The sequence below is a fragment of the Cololabis saira genome, chromosome 9 (genome assembly GCF_033807715.1).
Source record: "Cololabis saira isolate AMF1-May2022 chromosome 9, fColSai1.1, whole genome shotgun sequence".
Classification (NCBI taxonomy): Eukaryota; Metazoa; Chordata; class Actinopteri; order Beloniformes; family Belonidae; genus Cololabis; species Cololabis saira.
Genome location: NC_084595.1, coordinates 46,570,410 through 46,584,255, shown reverse-complemented (window position 1 = coordinate 46,584,255; position 13,846 = coordinate 46,570,410).

Here is a 13,846-nt window from a genome sequence, read left to right as displayed (position 1 = left end):
TCATTTCTTTCTCTTTTTCTGATGTAGTTAATAGCAACACTGCTGGGGATAAAACATAAGGCCATAGAATTAAGTGTCATTAATATTAATTATGGGCATGCCAAGTAGTGGCATGACCATATTGCAATCGTCCAGAATGGCCCAAAGGGCAATGTTGCTAGCATTTTGCTAACAAGCTAAAGTCGCAAAAGTCCCACTGCGCACCAGCGGGTGTACAGCATGACCCCGCTCGGATGTGGAAAAAAAAATCCCCAAAAACTAAAACACGGCCTGAAAAACGAGGAAAAACATGAAAATGAAGGCGATATATTAGTATCTAGAAAAGGTTTCCCTTTTCTTATTCTTATTCCGCACTTTTTTTCGTCCGTTAATGCGGCCCGAACCAGAACGTGCACCCATGCATGGCATACATCGTTGGATGCGTCTCCATCATGCCTTGATGGGCATTACTTTTCTCCGTAATAGGGGTTACCGTGGCAACGCTAGTTGCCAAAAAGCAAAAAAAAAGGCGAAAATTCAGATGCTTATTGCTCGGCCGAACTTTATCGTAGAGACATCGTTCAAACTTTCAAACACTCAGCCCAATTGTCCCTAACCGACCGTACAACCTTATTATGCCAAGAATTACAGTTTTTGTGATATTGACCTTTCATTTTTTTTTTTTTTCCGTTTCACTTTGGACGCTTGTTGCTAGGCAACAGGTTATCGTAGAGACATCGTACAAATGTTTCCCGACTCGGCACGGTGTGGATTTCAACATACTCAAATTTCATGAAGCTGGGATTTAAGGAAATTTTATGTCAAAATCCAGGCCACATGGCCCCATTCATTCGGATGGAGTTTTTTACCATGGTGAAAAAAAAACCTATCCGTTAACATAGCCTGAACCGGAACATGCACCCATACATGGCATACATCGTTGGATGCGTCTCCATCGTTCCTCGATGGGCATTACTTTTCTCCGTAATAGGGGTTACCGTGGCAACGCTAGTTGCCAAAAAGCAAAAAAAAAGGCGAAAATTCAGATGCTTACTGCTCGGCCGAACTTTATCGTAGAGACATCGTTCAAACTTTCAAACACTCAGCCCAATTGTCCCTAACCGACCGTACAACCTTATTATGCCAAGAATTACAGTTTTTGTGATATTGACCTTTCATTTTTTTTTTTTTTTTCCGTTTCACTTTGGACGCTTGTTGCTAGGCAACAGGTTATCGTAGAGACATCGTACAAATGTTTCCCGACTCGGCACGCTGTGGACTTCAACATACTCAAATTTCATGAAGCTGGGATTTAAGGAAATTTTATGTCAAAATCCAGGCCACATGGCCCCATTCATTCGGATGGAGTTTTTTACCATGGTGAAAAAAAAACCTATCCGTTAACATAGCCTGAACTGGAACATGCACCCATACATGGCATACATTGTTGGATGCGTCTCCATCGTTCCTCGATGGGCATTACTTTTCTCCGTAATAGGGGTTACCGTGGCAACGCTAGTTGCCAAAAAGCAAAAAAAAAGGCGAAAATTCAGATGCTTATTGCTCGGCCGAACTTTATCGTAGAGACATCGTTCAAACTTTCAAACACTCAGCCCGATTGTCCCTAACCGACCGTACAACCTTATTATGCCAAGTATTACAGTTTTTGTGATATTGACCTTTCATTTTTTTTTTTTCCGTTTCACTGTGGACGCTTGTTGCTAGGCAACAGGTTATCATAGAGACATCGTACAAATGTTTCCCGACTCGGCACGCTGTGGACTTCAACATACTCAAATTTCATGAAGCTGGGATTTAAGGAAATTTTATGTCAAAATCCAGGCCAAATGGCCCCTTTCATTCGGATGGAGTTTTTTATCATGGTGAAAAAAAAACCTATCCGTTAACATAGCCTGAACCGGAACATGCACCCATACATGGCATACATCGTTGGATGCGTCTCCATCGTTCCTCGATGGGCATTACTTTTCTCAGTAAAAAGTGTTACCGTGGCAACGCTAGACGCCAAAAAGCAAAATAAAAGGCGAAAATTCGGACGCTTATTGCTCGGCCGAACTTTATCGTAGAGACATTGTTGAAAATTTCAAACACTCGGCCCGATTGGCACTAACGGACCCTACAACCTCATTATGCTAATTACCACAGTTTTCGCGATATTGACCTTTCATTTTTTTTTTAAATTTCTGTTTGAATTTGGACGCTTGTTGCTAGGCAACAGGTTATCGTAGAGACATCGTACAAATGTCCCCTGACTCGGCACGCTGTGGACTTCAACATACTCAAATTTCATGAAGCTGGGATTTAAGGAAATTTTATGTCAAAATCCAGGCCAAATGGCCCCATTCATTCGGATGGGGTTTTGTACCATGGTGAAAAAAAAACCCTATCCGTTAACGTAGCCTGAACCGGAACGTGCACCCATGCACGGCATACATCGTTAGATGCATCTCCATCTTGCCTCGATGGGCATTACTATTCTCAGTCAAAAGCGTTACCGTGGCAAAGCTAGATGCCAAAAAGCGCGCCCCATTAATAACTATTGGGAGCACAGGAATGAATGAAATACAAGCGTAAAAACACCTCAAACTGACATAGAACCACCCCGAACACAACCACTACAGCCCCAAACCAAAGCAGCAAGAGGGGACGAATGGGCGGTAGGGCATGCCCATATCAAAATTTCCAGAAATTTTCTAGTTATTACTGCAACTGCCCCGGTCGCCAGTTTCATTTTGTATTGGCACTTTATTAAGTTGTTTCTATGTCATAGTTGGGGCGGAAATAATTATTTGTTCCTACAGAGTATGTTTCAGCCAAGCGTCTTTTAGCGACGCACCACCACAAAACCACCGCAAAAGAATTACAGTAATAAACGAAACATAGTCTTGCGTCATGCCCGTCACTGGAGGAGCTACGGTTATATTTATTCATATGCAAGATTTTCTATGGTTTAAAATACCTATTTATTTATTTTATTTCATTAAAAATGTCCTACCTTAATCAATTAAATACCTATTTTAAATGTAGGGAAGAGAATTAGGGCCAGGCAGAAGAAAACATATTTGAGAGGGGAAGATTTTTTTTTTATTGTGCACTTCGAGAAAAAAGTCAAAATGTCGAGATTAATGTTGAAATACAATTTCAAGAATAAAGTTGAAATTTTGAGAATAAAGTTGAAATACAATGTTGTGAATAAAGTGGAAATGTCTCTCTGGCCCATCAAATCCAGTTAGAGTGACTGACAGCTCTGCAACAGCAGCCGTAACTAACTAACTAACTTACATCCTTGGAGTGGAACGTTAAGGGGACATTTCTGAAGTTATGCAACTGCATATGTGTGATATGTGTTTCAAATCAATATCGTAAAGCCAATTGACTTTTTTCTCGAAATTTCGACGTTTTTCTCAACATTTCGACCAAAGTGCATAATGAAATATCATTTTTATTTTTCTCCTGCCTCGCTCTAATATTGTTCCGTATAAATGCACCACCCTAACCCTGAAGGTCTTGGACTACCGGACCTTCCTGCTGCATCTTTCTGCACTGGTGGGTTTACGACGTCATGCAAGAGCAGGAAAGGTTATTTGTAGCAGCATATTTTAAAAACAGTGTATTCTTGTGTCGGGCTGCCACGTTGCTTCTCGTCCTATGGTTTTACAGTCAATAATCTCAATTATACTTAGTCTTTTCTAAATGTTGGAAAAAAAACCTGAAAAGCCCATCATGATGATGTTCAGTGTGATCATCGTCTTCAGCTACACAAGAGACCAGAGCAAAAGCTGAATTCCTGAAATCTTTAAATATTTAATATTTTGTGTTGCAGATCATTAAGTCCTCTTTAAGGCAAGTGCCTGCTAGCAGGGCGGGGGATGGATTCAAATGTCAAGAATCGATTCGATCCAATATTGATTTGGGTTAGTGTTATTTAAAATACGTTTTGTGCTGTTGCCTGAATTATATAACTGTAAAATAACTAGTGAAATAATAATTTCACAATAATTATTGTGAAATAACTTAAGAAATAAATAACTCAACTAGGCCTTTCAATATCCATTTAAAGTGCAAAAAAATAAATAAATTACAACAACTTATGCAATAAATTAATCATTTTAGCTTGTCTAGTTTATTCTGTCACCAGAACCTGGCATTTTTCAGAAGTGTAAGACAAACTGTGTGTCCGACTACTGGGATTAAAGTTCACTGGGCAAAAATGTAATGAGGAGAAAAAAAAAAAAAAAATCAATCTTTAGACATAAGAATCGATTTTTAGGAATTAATATGATAATTGTTTTAGAATCCGAAAATCGTTTTTTTTTTTAACACAGGCCTACCTGCTAGTGCCAGCAACAAACAGTTGCTTTGTACTGCACACTGTAGTTACTGGTTGAACACTCCATTCCACTCCCAAGCCTTCTAAGTGTGGGTTTAAATCCTCTAATGTTCTTGGGATTAAACTTGAGTTGTACCTGTCGATCCGAGAGGTCCCGTCCCCCCCGAGCCTAATAAACCGCCTCCCTTTCTATAACGTCCTGGGTTTAAGCACGTCGACCACCAGCTGCTCATGGACTGGCAGCCATGGACGTCCCATTTCCTACTCGTTATTTCTCTGCTTTACATCAGGACAGCAAAGAGACATTTGACACAAATTTATGGTAATTCCTATAAATGCTAATTTGGTATTAACACGTCTCAACCTATATGGAGGTAAAGGGTAAAAATAGGGGGTTTAGTTAGTTATTAAAATAAAAAGGACTTTCATTTGTACCTTGAAACTGAACCCAAGAGAGCACATCAAACAGTGTCTTCTATCCCTGAGATAATATATATATTGTATACAGTATGAGCAGGAGTATAATCATACCACATATTTGACGCTATACAAAATGTTGCTTTGCAGTGAAATCCCCTCATTTTACACTTCAAATGGATTAAAAAAGCAATCAGAATTAAGAGACTGTCCAGCAGTATTCAGGCAGCGGGTGAACTGCAGGAATGCAACAAGCCTCTGTGCTGCGGTCCAGAGCCTGCTCTTCCCCGGGTTCAGCACACATTACCCACACACTTACACTTAGAGTTTTTACCATTTTGCACTTAAACAGTAACACAATGGATTGGAAATAAAACAATCAAGACGTGACCAAAGTGATGGCATTTAAATTCAATTAAAGAGGTTTAACAAAAATATAGCATTCATCATTGAGGAATTACAGTTGTCTTGTTCCTACCTAAGTCAGTCCTGAGCATTGCTCCCTCTACCAACCCCGGGAGGCCCCACACTGAGCTCAGGTCTCCTCCTTAACCTGAGGAGTGAGCAGCCGCTTCAACCTGAGGAGTGAGCAGGCCGTTTCAACCTGAGGAGTGAGCAGGCCGCTTCAACCTGAGGAGTGAGCAGGCCGCTTCAACCTGATGAGTGAGCAGGCCGCTTCAACCTGAGGAGTGAGCAGGCCGCTTCAACCTGAGGAGTGAGCAGGCCGCTTCAACCTGAGGAGTGAGCAGGCCGCTTCAACCTGAGGAGTGAGCAGCCGCTTCAACCTGAGGAGTGAGCAGCCGCTTCAACCTGAGGAGTGAGCAGCCGCTTCAACCTGAGGAGTGAGCAGCCGCTTCAACCTGAGGAGTGAGCAGCCGCTTCAACCTGAGGAGTGAGCAGGCCGCTTCAACCTGAGGAGTGAGCAGGCCGCTTCAACCTGAGGAGTGAGCAGCCGCTTCAACCTGAGGAGTGAGCAGCCGCTTCAACCTGAGGAGTGAGCAGGCCGCTTCAACCTGAGGAGTAAGCAGGCCGCTTCAACCTGAGGAGTGAGCAGCCGCTTCAACCTAAGGAGTGAGCAGCCGCTTCAACCTGATGAGTGAGCAGGCCGCTTCAACCTGAGGAGTGAGCAGGCCGCTTCAACCTGAGGAGTGAGCAGGCCGCTTCAACCTGAGGAGTGAGCAGCCGCTTCAACCTGAGGAGTGAGCAGGCCGCTTCAACCTGAGGAGTGAGCAGGCCGCTTCAACCTGAGGAGTGAGCAGGCCGCTTCAACCTGAGGAGTGAGCAGCCGCTTCAACCTAAGGAGTGAGCAGCCGCTTCAACCTGATGAGTGAGCAGGCCGCTTCAACCTGAGGAGTGAGCAGGCCGCTTCAACCTGAGGAGTGAGCAGCCGCTTCAACCTGAGGAGTGAGCAGCCGCTTCAACCTGAGGAGTGAGCAGGCGCTTCAACCTAAGGAGTGAGAAGCCGCTTCAACCTGATGAGTGAGTAGCCCACTTCAACCTGAGGAGTGAGCAGGCCGCTTCAACCTGAGGAGTGAGCAGGCGCTTCAACCTAAGGAGTGAGAAGCCGCTTCAACCTGAGGAGTGAGAAGCCGCTTCAACCTGAGGAGTGAGCAGGCCGCTTCAACCTGAGGAGTAGGCAGCCGCTTCAACCTGAGGAGTAGGCAGCCGCTTCAACCTGAGGAGTGAGCAGCCGCTTCAACCTGAGGAGTGAGCAGCCCACTTCAACCTAAGGAGTGAGCAGCCGCTTCAACCTGAGGAGTGAGCAGGCCGCTTCAACCTGAGGAGTGAGCAAGACACGTCAACCTGAGGAGTGAGCAGCTTCTTCTTTTCACCAGACAGGGTGGGGTTTCTCCGGCCGGACGTAGCGCGTGGAAGGATCACGTTATTTTCCGGCCAGATCCTCCCACCCCATCTGTTCCCCGGTTGGCCAGAGGGGGCAGTAGAGCCCAGGACTGTGTGCATGTTTTTGTGAGGGTAGCTCACATTAGCTACCCAAGGGAACACGGGGAGAACATGCAAACTCCACACATAAAGGCCCTTTCTCCAACCCCAGCCAGGGTGTGGTGCCGAAGTCATGGGGGAACTAACACGGCTGCACTACCAGCTGCGCCACCGTGCCCCTGAGTATTTTAATCACTTAATCTATTTTTTAATCTCTAACTTTACCTTTTCTGTTTGCGAGCCTGCTCACTCCTCAGGATAAGGAGGAGACCTGAGCTCAGGAACTCCCGGGGTTGGTAGAGGGACCAATGCCCAGGACTGACTTAGGTAGGAGCACAACAACTGTAATTCCTTAATGATGAATGCCATGTATTTGTTAAACCTCTTTAATTAAAGTTAAATGCCATCACTTTGGTCACCTCTTGATTGTTTTATTTCAAATCCATTGTGTTACTGTTTAAATGCAAAATGGTAAAAACTCTAGCTTCTCATGTGGAATTCTTTCCCATTCTTGCTTGATGATCCGCTTCAGTTGTTCAACAGTGCGGGGTCTTCTCTGTCATATTTTACGCTTTATAATGACCACACATTTTCAATGGGAGACAGGTCTGGACTGCAAGCGGGCCAGGAGAGAACCTGGACTCTTTTACTTCCAAGCCACGCTGTTGTAACACGTGCAGAATGTGGCTTGGCATTGTCTTGCTGAAATAAGCAGCGGCGTCCATGAAAAAGACGTGGCTTGGATGGCAGCATATGTTGCTCCAAAATCTGTATGTACTTTTCAGCATTTATGTTCCTTCACAGAAATGTAAGTCCCCCATGCCATGGGAACTAATGCCCCCCCAAACCATCACAGATGCTGCTTTGGAACTCTGCGTTGATAACAGTCCGGATGGTTCCGCTTCTTCTTTGGTCCGGAGGACACGACGTCCAGTGTTTCCAAAAACTATTTGAAAAGTGGACTCATCAGACCACAAAACACTTTTCCATTGTGCATCAGTGCATTTTACATGAGCTGGGCCCAGATAACCCGGCAGCGTTTCTGGATGTTGTTCATAAACGGCTTTTGCTTTGCATGGTAGAGTTTTAACCCGCACTTACTGATGTAGTGACAAACTGTATTTACTGACAGTGGTTTTCTGAAGTTTCCCTGAGCCCATTTGGTGATATCCTTTACACACTCATGTGGGTTTTTAAGGCAGTGCCGTCTGAGGGATCGAAGTTCAAGGTCATTCAGTCTTGGTTTCCGGCCGTGGTGCTTACGTGCAGTGATTTCACCAGATTCTCTGAACGTTTTGATATTATGGACCGTAGATGTTGAAATCCCTAAAATCCTTGCAATTTTGCTTTGAGAAATGTTGTTATTAAACTATTTTCTCACGCAGTTGTGACAAAGTGGTGACCCTCGCCCCATCCTTGCTTGTGAAAGACTGGGCATGTTTGGGGAGGCTCCTTTTATACCCAATCATGGTTCCCACCTGTTCACAATTAGCCTGATCACATGTGGGATGTTCCAAATAGGTGTTTGATGAGCTTTTCTCAGCTTTCTCAGGATTTTTTGCCACCTTTCCCAACTTCTACTGGACGTGTTGCAGCCATGAAATACTAAGTTAATTATTATTTGGCAAAAAACAATTAAGTTTATCAGTTTGAACATTAAATATGTTGTCTTTGTAGTGTATTCTATTGAATATAGGTTGAGAAGGATTTTCAAATAGTTACACCGTTACACAATAGTTACATTTTACGCAATTTCCCAACTTCAACCGAATCCGGTTTGTACATAACCTTCATGTTAAAACATTTAAAATCAGAAAAGTTGTACTTACCTATATTACTTTCATTGATTGTCTCACTGATATCTGTGAAAACAAAGAAAAAAACGTATCAATATCCCAGATAAAGCCAGATGGAATGTGAGGGTATACTCTAATGGAGAGACTGCAGACTTCCTCCCTGCTAATGTTATGTCTGTGCTGGCCAGGACACCGACGTGCCGGGACACCGACGTGCCGGGACACGCAACCACAGAGACAACTATTCCCTACTACGCCAGGTGAACTTACAGCTGCTGATATACTGGCAAGAAGGTCAACATTAACACTGGAAAATCCCGTTATTTTAATCATTTCTTTGACCATAGTGTGTGTGTGTGTGTGTGCGTGCGTGCGTATATATATATATATATATATATATATATATATATATATATATATATATATATATATATATATATATATATATATATATATATATATATACATACACACACACACACACACACACACTTAATACATATAATGGTCTGAACAGAAGCAACGTTTAACATTTAAAACACACATACAGGACTGTCTCAGAAAATTAGAATATTGTGATTTTCTGTAATGCAATTACAAAAACAAAAATGTCATACATTCTGGATTCATTACTAATCAACTGAAATATTGCAAGCCTTTTATTATTTTAATATTGCTGATCATGGCTTACAGCTTAAGAAAACTCAAATATCCTATCTAAAAAATTAGAATATTCTGGGAATCTTAATCTTAAACTGTAAACCTACTACAGATACGCACACGCACACACACACATATATACATACATATACACACACACATATATACAGACATATACACACACACATACATATATACATACATACACACACATACATATATACATACATACACACACATATATACATACACACACACACATACATTACATACACACACACACACACACCAGAGTGCAGCACCACCACCTCGGCTGACTCCTCAGATTAATCTAAAGGCTACATAACCTCCGCCCTCTCATCAGCAGCTTAGTGAAATTCTCCTGACATCCCCTCACCAAGTGCCGACAGCAAGGCTCCTCACAAGGCAGGAACGGTGACATCACTCAAACAACAGCTAAATAAAATAGGCCACAGCTGCTGGCTTCTTTAGGCTACGAACGAGGCTCAGAGTGTCACACACAATCACATCACATGACGGACCAAAGAAACTAGGACCAAACCTCAAGCTTGGAATGGGCTGCTGTTATTCCTCTCTGCATTCGTTATTGTGTTTTCCACACCAAGAAAGATATAGAGTTGGTGCTAATTTGCACACGATGGAGAATAAGAAAAAGGGGTGTTTATGTGAGCAAAGAATGAATTATGGAGGGATTTAAATAATAAATATGCCCTTTTCAATGCGATAACAGAGTATTAAGGGGTGGGGAGTATTGGGAAAGATGGTGGGGCACTGTGGAAGCCCAAGTGTCAAAAGAGATCTGGGAGATATGAATTATACCTTACTGGGTCCATTATCACTTATCATGAATTATTCCAGATATACTGTATGTTCAGCGCTGCTTTAGTTTCACTTCAACAAGAAAAAACGGATTACGCGACGATTGCGTACATACTCAAGGAACAATGGGATCACTTTACCGTCAGCACCGAGATAGGACCGTATCCACAAAACAGATAATGAACCCTTTAATCACACAGTTTTCCTGCCCTGCTAAAGAGGAAAAATAAGAATAATTCTTATGTTTAAAGTGTAAGGTAAACTTTTAGGTAATCCTAAATGGAATTAAAGCTGCAAGCAGCGATGAACGGGACCTCGCGCGTGCAATTTGCACCAATTAAGGTCAAGGACTCAAAACGAAGGCCGATGACACCACCCACGACTCTTTATGTCAAACCATTCAAAGGTTATGGCCGAAAATAGGAACTATGAAATATCGACCAATCAGAAGAAGGGGCGGGGCTAATTTTCACCAATGAAGGTCAAGTACTCAATATCGAGTCCGATCACACCACCCTCATATCTTTATCACAACCTGTTCAAAAGTTATGGCAGAAAGTAGGAACTATCCGATATCGACCAATCAGATGAAGGGGCAGGGATAATTTGCACCAATGAAGGTCAAGGACTCAAAACCGAGTCTGATGACACCACCCACGACTCTCTATGTCGAACCATTCAAAAGTTATAGCAGAAAGTAGGGACAACCAATCAGAAGAAGGGGCGGGGCTAATTCAGGCCAATGAAGGTCAACTACTCAATACCGAGTCCTATGACACCACCCAAGAGTCTTTATCACAACCCGTTCAAAAGTTATGGCAGAGAAAACCGTATTGTGGGGCTTGAGGCACAAAGTTTTCTAGGGGGCGCTGTTGAGCCATTTTGCCACACCCATTAATGCAAACCATGAAATATCAAATTTATCCCCAGGCCTGGCTTGCGTGCAAAATTTGGTGACTTTCTATCAAACTATCAACTATCAAATATGGACCAATCAGATGAAGGGTGGGTGCGCTTTTTGGCGTCTATGGTCGCCACGGTAACACTTTTGAAAGAGAAAAGTAATGGGTGTTGTCGCAGGATGGAGACGAACATTTTGATGCTGGGTGCACGTTACGGTTCGGGCTCTGAAGCGGCTGAAGAAATGGCATAAATTTCGCCAAAATGACTTAAAATGGCGTTTAGGGGGGCAAAAAGACCCTCCTTTCGTCAGAATAAAGAATAATACTTAAAAAAAATAATAATATTTCCTACAGATACAATAGGGCCTTCGCACTGTAAATGCTTGGGCCCGAATAAGTCAAAAAGAGGAGAAAATGTGGTGATGATGGAAGAAAAGAATTGAGGGTGATCCCCAGCATTGCATCTAGAATATTCCAGTCAAGCTAGATGGAAAGCCAGCTCAATGTCTCGCTACCAGAGAGTTAGGGAGAAATGGACTTGTCTGGGTTCTATGTCTATTCCACCATGGCCAATATACAGTCTCCCCTTAAACTCCAGTTCCCTCCAACAAGGTGACTTCTAGGGATGATGCTCGGCGACGAGGACGAGCCGGGCGCTCCGGCGGACACTAGTCTACCGTCCGCTAACTTCTCCTTTCATCAAGGCAGGGAAGAGTATGACCTAGGCCAGAATAGATGAAACCCGAAGAGTAAGTGACTAAGTTTGTGGTGTTGAACATGCTACTTTTTTTTTCCTCTCTCTTTTGTACATGGTGCAGCATCCTCTGCCGGTGGCGAAGAGCATCTCTGAATGCACAACACCGGAACCTGCAGCGTAGGAGTGAGAGAGGCAGGGTAACGGCCCGGTCAGGCGGGGGAGAGATTTGTCCGTCAAGACTCCTCTCCTTGACCCTGCCCCTTCTCAACCTTTCCCCGACCCTGAATCTAACCTGGGGCTTGCTGATTGGGCCGGAGCTTCGGGAGCTGCATGCTGGCCTGCCGTCCCCACCCCCGGTCATCCCGTTGCTGCTTCCACCTGCCTGCTGTGTGCTGCTGACGTCCCTGACCCCCACTCTGGCCCCCTGCAGGAGGGTCCCCCCTTATGATTGTTTGGCGTTAGGTTTTTCTCCCACTAGGGGAGTTTTTACCTGCCATTGTTTATGTAATAACTGCTCGGGGGTTCTGGGTCTCTGCAAAGCGTTTAGAGACAACATCTGTTGTATTAGACGCTATACAAATAAAATTGAATTGAATTACTGGACATTCTTGTGTAATTGCCACAGAATAATTTGTTGTATTTAGTTAATTTCTACAAAAGAATATTTATTTTATTATTTTATATTAAATACATATTTTATATTACAAATAATTTGGTGGGGACCCCCTGGCGCCATCGAGGAGCCCAAGGCTGGGGGCGTCTTAAGACCTCACTTGTATTTTTTGTTCAAAGATGTAAAACAAAGTTGATGCTAATCGACCTGTTTGTGCTCCTTTTTCCCAAATGAGAAGAATCGAATCATTAAACAGAATTGAAAATGGAATTGGAAAAATCTGATCACTCTTTATTGTGCTCACGTGGAGCCTCCAACCGTTTCCATGGTTGGAGCTTTCCCTGAGCCTCCAACTGCAAAAATAATGTATCCCGGGCGGCGTGTTTAGACATCTCCACTAAGCTCAGCATCGTTTGTGTTTGGTCTGAAGTTGCAACAGTATCTGAGGCCCAAACATCAGTGTCACTCGTGTCCCCATGGACGTCATTTCACTCTCAAGCTTAAGTGGGCGTGGGGGCAATGGAAATAAAGGAGCACTTTGATGTTGTTGGCGTTTGAGCTAAACCTCTGCGGATTGGATCCTGATGTTTTAAAAGGCCCGGAGCTCAGACGCCAAGGTGGCCTGATCCAAATCCAGCAGCAGGTCCAAGAATGGGAGCCCTTCCAACCTTATTTTAACTATATAAATAAATGAATACACAGATTTCTGCGACAGTGTAGCACATTGTTTATATTCACCTTTTCACTTATATTAGTATTTGTGAAAGGACCATAACATTAACCAGTCGAGATTAAATGACTGAAAAAAGATGAAAACGTTTATAATAAATGATCAGCTCCATATTCACAAGCCAATAGCCCATCGCTTACATAAACTATAATCCAAACATTTTTTACCTTTATCCAATCCAGCCAATGCACCTTGCTATTTTAGCGTCTGTGGCTTTTTGCAACCCAGCTGTGAATGACAGTGCTGAAATGAAGGGATTTCTTTTCTTCTTTTAGGAAGAGCTTGGGAGTGTTTCATCTTATTGCTAAAGTGATGGTTTTTAATGTTGCAGCATTCATAACCCGTGCCTCTTATCGTAGCTTCCTCCAACACTTGATGGAATTTGCCATCGCACAATGGTTGGAAAATACACTTCAAAGGCAAGACGCATCTAATCTCCTCCACTCTGCACATTGCAAATTTGCTGTGATAATAAGATGCTGCCTTCCTGAGCGTTCTTAGGGATCGGAACCAAGGATGAGTATTTCATCTCTCTCTCCTCTGTTTCTTTCCATCTTCCAGTGTATCAATGCAATAAGGGTGTAGGGTGGTGGTGTGTGTGTGTGTGTGTGTGTGGGGGGGGGTGATGGTGGGGGCACTGTAGTTTGAAAGAATCTCTACAACAGCAATACTTCATATCTGTGAAACCCATCCCATCCTTAAAAAGGCCCATTTTACAGTTTTATTCTATACACATGCACACGTACAAGAGAGGCAGAACTGACTGCACAGCACAGTGACCTAGTTTCCACATTGCACAGAAATATCAAGCACGATTCCCCTCCAAACTGAGATGGGGACAAAAGCCTGGTTCAATGCCTTCAGTTAAGCCAGTATACAGTACATCAGCAAAATCAGCCTGGCAATGACGCTTCTACAGG